We start from the raw sequence: 7,034 nt of genomic DNA on the forward strand, positions 1-7,034 counted from the left end.
TGTACACGGATGCAGAGCTTTTCTTGACAATCACTGTAAATGCTGCTGAGCTGCCTCTTCCCAGGGCTCGTGCCCTTGAGCCAGGGATGTGCAACCTGGACAGGGGTCTGGGATGAATCTCGTGACAGATATAGGAGAAATGCCTGCAGAGAGGCAGCATATGTGTTCAGACTTCATTAGGACAATTTCCTCTGTAATTGAAAAAACCTGCCTTGTTGCTCTATTACTCCTTCCCGGTGAAGACCGTCACCTTCCCAGGCTGGGCTGCAGTCATCTTGAGTGCAAAGCTGGCAGAGAGGCAGGGAGCATGGGATGCTACTCAGGTGGAGAGTATCCTTTTGCCCACAATGAAGTAATCCGGTCGCAAGTCATGGTCTTACACAAGCTGTTATAGCACGTGCTTGTTAATTTTCAGAATTACCCCTGAATAAGTTTCAAGTTTTGGCTGAAAGATCAGAGCAGGCCTAGCATTCTTTTTATCCAAACACAGATTTTTTTATTGGTTTTCTGTAACCAAATGTTGGTATTTGTAAATGGAAATAATTTTATTTTCCTGTTGGCTTTTTTTAAAATGGAAATATAGGTAACAGTTAAAAACTTTCTTTGCAGACTTTGATCAAAAGTCTTTGCAGGTTTTGATCAAAAAGCTGTGATTTTGGTCAAAAAAGCTGTTGTCTGTGTTTCCCCTTCCCCCACCTGTATCTCCCTCTCTGCTCTCCTCCCCCTTCCACTTGGATGAAAAAAAAAATTCCACAGGCTCAATCAGCATCGAAGAGTCACTTATTTAAAGGGAGGAAGAATATTGTGACGCTTGACTGCCTATTTTGGATTCTGTGAAGGAATTTCATCCCCTCCTGGTTGCTGTGTGTCTGGCACCCCTCCCAGATCTGAACTCTCTGGAGGACGGAGGCAGAATTATCTCTGAGCTTTGCAGCTGCCAGATGTTAACTGATGAAACGGCAGCCTTGCTGCTTCCCTCTTTACTCTGGGTAAACCTCTGCCTGCCTGCCCTGTTTGAAATGCAAAACTTCCTCAGATCCCCTCTTGCAGGGTTCTTGATGTCTCTTGCCAATCAAGCCTGACGAAGACTCGCATCATTTCTCTTCCAGCTACTTGCCTTAAGAATTGTGCTTGAATGTGGCTGTGTAAAGAACCTGGGCATCGTGAACTCTAGCATGGAGGGATGGGAGCTGGGAACTGTGCAGTTATCACATCCCTTGAAGATAAGTGTCCTCTCCTGCCTGTCAGAGTAACAAGACGAGGTCTTCCTCCCCTCCTCATTGCTGTCATGAAGTGGAGCTGGGGACATGCAGATCGCCAGCACGGTTAAGATAGTATAGACTCTGGCTGTCCGAGCAGGAGGTTGTGCATGACAGGAGCCAGGCCGGGGCATCTTGTGGTCTCAGCAGCTGGTCCCCCAGGCAGGGCTGCGGGAAGGGCAGCCTGAGTGTTGTCAACTCACCCTGTGGGGCCTGTCCTCCCTGTTTGGAGCAGCCCATGGGCACTGCTGGGGCAGTTTAAATGTGTACCTGGGATACACAAAGGGTTAGCTTTGTAAAGACTCTGTCGAGATACAGGTTTCTCTTGCAAATGGTCAAATGATCAAGGCAAAACTCGCCAGGTGAGGTTTAGTGTCTATGCAGTGAGGTTAGGGAGGTGCAGCAGGTCCTTCTGGCCTTCATACCCATCCATCTGTGAGATCGATGATAAATACAGCAGGCAGGCTACAGTGCCTGCAGTGACATTCACTTGCTTGTGTATGTGTCTAGGATGTGGGTTTGTAGGTTTGAATATTCCTGGTCTTGTTCCCTTTACCTGGGGAAAAAAATCATGTTTTTTGCCCTGGTGAAGCCAGCAGTACCAGGTGCTGTGTGTGTGCTTGTGTGTTGTGCTCTGTGCCAAGGGTGCAGGACACATGCTCTTGCCCTTGAGTGCAATCATCCATGTAATTACCCTGTGAGTGATAGGAAAGGGAAAAAACCCCTCATATTACCCTTATGATAGTGTTCATGGGACCATTGATCAAGGTGACAACTGGAAATTAATCATGAGGTAGTAGGAAAAAATAGGAACTTTTTCTGTGCATGAGATGGGAACCCGATCCAAGCCAGGCACTACAGCCATTTTTTTGCACTCTAATGGGTGATTTCAGTAGAAAAATATCCAAATGGGACCCTGAAGAAGCAGATATGGGCATGGGCTGGACTATTCTCCCTTCTCCCTGCTGCTTTGGATAGACTTGTACCTTAAAAACTTCGCATCTCTTGTTTGCTTCCAGAAGTAGGAACACAGCTCAGGCTGCAACAAGCCAAATGCTGTGATAAAATGAAACTCTTGTGGCAGGTTCCCCTCCCTGCTTTTTTTAAAGCTTCCAAAGATAAATTGCATTTTGCTTCAAGATAATGAAATTTCCTTGGAGGAGAGACGTTTTTCTGTAGCTTTTGCATTCAGAACATGAGAAGAGCTTTTATTTTAAATCTCCATTGAAAGTGTTTGTCTGTCTATATTTCGCTTTCTTCACCATGAATGTTCTGACTTCACAGAGCCAGCAGAGACCCAGAGATGGAGTGTTTCTGTCACTTATTATAGCTTGCCTTGGCATAAAATTTAATCTTCAGATTTTTTTTGTCCTAAAGAAATGAAAGTTGAACCCAGATTAGAAACAGATAAAAAGTCATCCTTCCTCAGACAAGGAGTTTTTGTTTTTCTCTTTTGCATTTGCCTTTGTTAATCCTCTGCCTTCAAAGGGAACAATGAGATCCTTCCACCTGGAGAGACTGGACAAAAGGAAAATGGGGAGCAAGTAACATGCTTGATCTGTGCTTGTGTTGTCCTGAGGCCAGCATGTCTATTGGGACTTGCAACCATCCTGAAAAAACGAATTAAAGAGAAAAGCCATGAAGCAGAATTTGCAGCATCTATGAAACCAAAGTGAATTTTTTTGCTCCGAAGAGGAGAACTCACTGATTTTTACCTTGTCCTGCAGAGAAAGTTTGTCCTGCCATCCATTGCTAGAGGAGCAGGTGCCTTCCCTGCCTCTGTAGCTGGTGGCAGTGCGGAGTGGAGAAAGCTGCGGGTCCATTGCATTATATGGTGCCTGGCGTCGCACCAGAGCCTGTCTTAATGTTGCTCTCATCTTTTGTTCAATCATGTGTAGTGATTAATATGTTCTTGGGCGCTGAGAGGCTCGAGGCACTTGGCACTTGACTGTCTCCTATTTCTGTACTTAATAAACAGAATATTCCACAAGAAGAACTTGCAATTTATCTTTTGCTACTGTGTGGGGAGTTACTCTGAGTCCTGGCTCTGACTGCATCTCTTTTTTGCCCAGGGAATTAATAGACTCTTCCATACACTAGCTCCCTCTGTTCTCACTCTGGTTGCCAAATTAACCTTCATCTCACCTACTTTTTCTTCACGTCTTGCTTCAATTTAGTCCTCAAATTGTTCACGTGACAAAGGAGTCGTCCGTCCTACAGCTTCTACTTCTGCTCTGATAAGATACCTGAATTTTCTGTGAATGCCTGAAAAGGAGAATAACTTTTCTCCCTTCATTTAGTTTCCCTATGGTATCTTAAGTCCAAAAGTCTCCCTGAGGTTATTTCTCCTGGGAGTACAGTAAGCAGTTTGGACTGCACTGTGCCAAGTGACTGAGTTGTGCCCTGAATACACTGAGTGTTTACTGGTGCTAATTAATGTTATTACATCATTTTACATTTATTTGGACTCGCAGGAGGGGGTTTGACTACACAAGGAGTGCTGCAGGGGCTGGATGCTGCTCACCAGCATTGCCCGTGCTTACCCATGTCACCTGGCTTGCATGCTGTGGCACACGAGACAAGTTTGAAATGCTGGAAAATTGAAGGACTCTGCTTTTCCTTCAGGGGAAGGGGATTTATCAGCTCCTCAGGCTTTGAATTCTGGGAGGATGCTGTAGTTGCGTGCTTTTTCTCTGCAATTAATGCACAGGCAAGCTGCTGGGTGCAGCCTGTGCTGCCTTGGCAGAATTAGGGATGTGAGAGCACTGCTGAGGATGGCTTCTGCACTGTGCAGAAATCTTCCTGGCCTCCCCGCAGGCCTGGCCTCAGCTTAGAAAATAAACCGGGAGCGTCACGGCTGCTTTAGTGTCTATGCTTATTCTGGCTAGGGGAAGTTCCTGTGTCCTCTGCCAGCTCCTCTGTTCTGCGGGGCTGATGCACGGGAAGGCTTGTTTGACATTTATGCCTGCTCTGATCTGCTCCGATGTTAGTGAGTGGCTTGCCAGGGACCTCCTGCCACCAAAGACACCTTCCTAGTGAGCCCCCTGGTCTGAGCTGGGCAGTAGCTCTGGTGCAGGACAGTAGCCTTGGTCACCCTCTGGGTGATGCACCTAATGTCGCAGGAGATGTCAGGCTCCCAGGGCTTGGGCTTACCGCTTTGCAGCTCAAAGGGTTTGGGGTGACCCCTCCAGAGCACCCTTTGCAGCGTGATTGTTGCCACCACATGCACAGGGACAGCTGGGTTGGATTTGTCTTTGTGCTTCAGCTGGTCCCTTCGCAGCAGGTACAGTGTGGTGCGGGAGGATGGGGATGGTCACAGGCTGTGACACCTTTGATCCTGAAAGTGGTTTCAAGGGATTTTTGAGGAGGAGATTTGTACTGTGGCATATGATAACTCCTTTTGCTGGGATCCCAGATCTTCATCCTCCAGAAAGGGTTTGGCATCGCCTGAAGCATCGTCAGAGAACAAAGGCAAAGCTGTTAATTAAGACAGAGCTAATTCTGGCAGCTGACTGCCGCCATCTCGATGCGCTGCCGGCTGTGTGCTGTGGGAACAGAGGGACCAGCCGTGCTCACTGGGCACAGAGCTGCCGAAAACCTTCCCGGAGGCTGTTAGTGCTCTTTGTAGGTCTTTGCCCCATGCTCTTCCTACACGGGTGCCTAGTGGGCAGGACTGGAGTGTACTTGTGGCACGGAGGGGTGGTTTTGCCTTCTGGAGGGTGCTGGCCGAGAGCCATGGTGTGCTGCTCTTTTTGCCTGAGGTTCAGGGCCTTTTGCTCTGTTGGCAACCAGTGGTAGCTCTGGGTTGTGAGGTCCTGAGGAGAAGCAAGCTAGATCCCATCTCACTGGTGGTCTCCTGGTCCTGGGGTGGGGACCTAGTGATGAATAGTGTGCTGTGGGAGAGGCCTCCCACTGATGGCTGGCTCAGAGGGGGAAACAGAGCCAAATGCGCCAAAAACCCAGCTGCCTTTAACGTCCTTGGTGCTTCCTCCAAGGGGATGCTGGTGGACATGGTCTCTGTGACTGCTCTGGGGCAGCTGGTGACCATGATCCCATCAGGTGAGCAAGAAAGAGTGGCCCTGTGGCATGATGCTGCCGCCTTCCTGTGCCTGGCCTTCAGACGGCAACATGGTGAAGAGGCTTTTTCTGAGGCACTTCCTCCAGGAGAAGTGAAGCATTGGTGTTCAGAGACTCGGAGCAAGGCTGACAGAATAGAAAGCTTTTTGAACAAACACAGCTGGCTTTTACCCAGCGCAGCCAACTCTTTGGCCAGCTGAAAAGAAATCAGAAGAATATTGATATATTATTTTTTTTCCCTATACGAAAATTGTCAGGCTTTTTTTGGTCAAACATTGGTTTCTGAATGCAAGTTTTTCAGTTGATAACAATTATTTGGGGAACAAAGAAAACACAACTGAGGCAGTTCTCTGGATAACTCACAGGCTCAGCTCTTCGCCTCTTGTATTTTCAAACGATTAACATTTTTTTGCTTTGCACATCATGAATATTCTATACTTGAGCTGTTACTGAGTTGTGCTAGATCAGATAAATAACATGGTGTTGCTTTTGTGGCAGACTGGATAAAGATGCAAATAATACTGACATTTACTTCACAGTTTTCTTTCTGTGATCCTCTGAGTGAGTAAACTGGATTGCTGAGATATTGATGGGAAGGAAATGAAGAAGGTTGTCAAGATGAAAGCAAATTTCCTTAAAACTTAGCCAGAAGGTTCTTGGCGATTTTTTTCTGTTATTTGCGCAGCTGAATAGGAGCTGCTTGAAATATATTTTGCACAACCGCAAAAGAAAACTCTTGTTCCTGTGGCACCGCTGACTATTTTTTGCCCACTCTTTCACTGAAAAGCTCATGATTTCCCAGTGCTCGGTGCTCTGCGGGGTTGCTGGTCCCACCGCGGTAGCAGACACAAGCCCTGCCTGCAGGCAGGCGGCCGTGACCTGAATGAGCGCTCACTGCCTTCCTTGCCCTCACTGTTTTTCCCCTCCCGTGTGCGCTGGGATGCACGAAGCCGGGAGGAGGGAGGGATGGGGTCAGCTTTGTGCCAGGTGAAGCAGCTGCCGGGTTGGGGAGAGGAGCTAAGGGGGATGCCGAGTCCTGGGAAGGGCAACGAGAGCCGGCTTGGTGCAGTGCATCCGGTGGGAGGGACGCGGTGAGTCTCCTTCTGGAGGGGTCCTCTCAGAGGCCGCGGGGGTAAATTGCTCCCGGCTGCGCAGGGGTGATGTCCCATGCTGCCAAAGGCTCCTGGGCATCACCCTGGGTGCGGGTGGCCTCGGAGGCAGGAGCCTTGGGCCAGTGACAGGGCTGGTGGCAGAGGGATGCTGGGGGCCCTGGTGTCTCCCGAGCGAGGGAGGGCAGCCTGCTGCTCCCCTGCTCCCAGGTGCCCATCTCTCCTCGGGCCCTGGAGTGATGCCCTGCAAACGGCGAGGGTGCTGGGAGAAGGCGAGAGGCTGAGAATACCCCCGCGTTGACCTGTATGGACGCTGTGTTCTGAGCCTGAGGTGGGAGCAGCCATATTGGGGGGGGGGGCAGGGGGCCCGCCTCGATGTGGGGCAGCCTGTTCGCTCCAGCTTCCTCTGTGGGAGCAAAAGAGGGGAATTGGATTGCGGCGGCCTGAGCCAGCCGGCCCCCCCGCTCCCTCCTCGGGGCCCTGCGGTGCGGGCTCGGGGTCCGCCCCGTCGGGGGTGCCGCTGAGGGGAAAAGTGGGGGGAGGGCGGCGGCGGGCCGCCAGGGGGCGCCGTCCCCCTTCGGACGGCAGC

The sequence above is a fragment of the Haliaeetus leucocephalus genome, unplaced genomic scaffold, assembly GCF_000737465.1.
Source record: "Haliaeetus leucocephalus isolate CR32 unplaced genomic scaffold, Haliaeetus_leucocephalus-4.0 Scaffold143, whole genome shotgun sequence".
NCBI lineage: Eukaryota > Metazoa > Chordata > Aves > Accipitriformes > Accipitridae > Haliaeetus > Haliaeetus leucocephalus.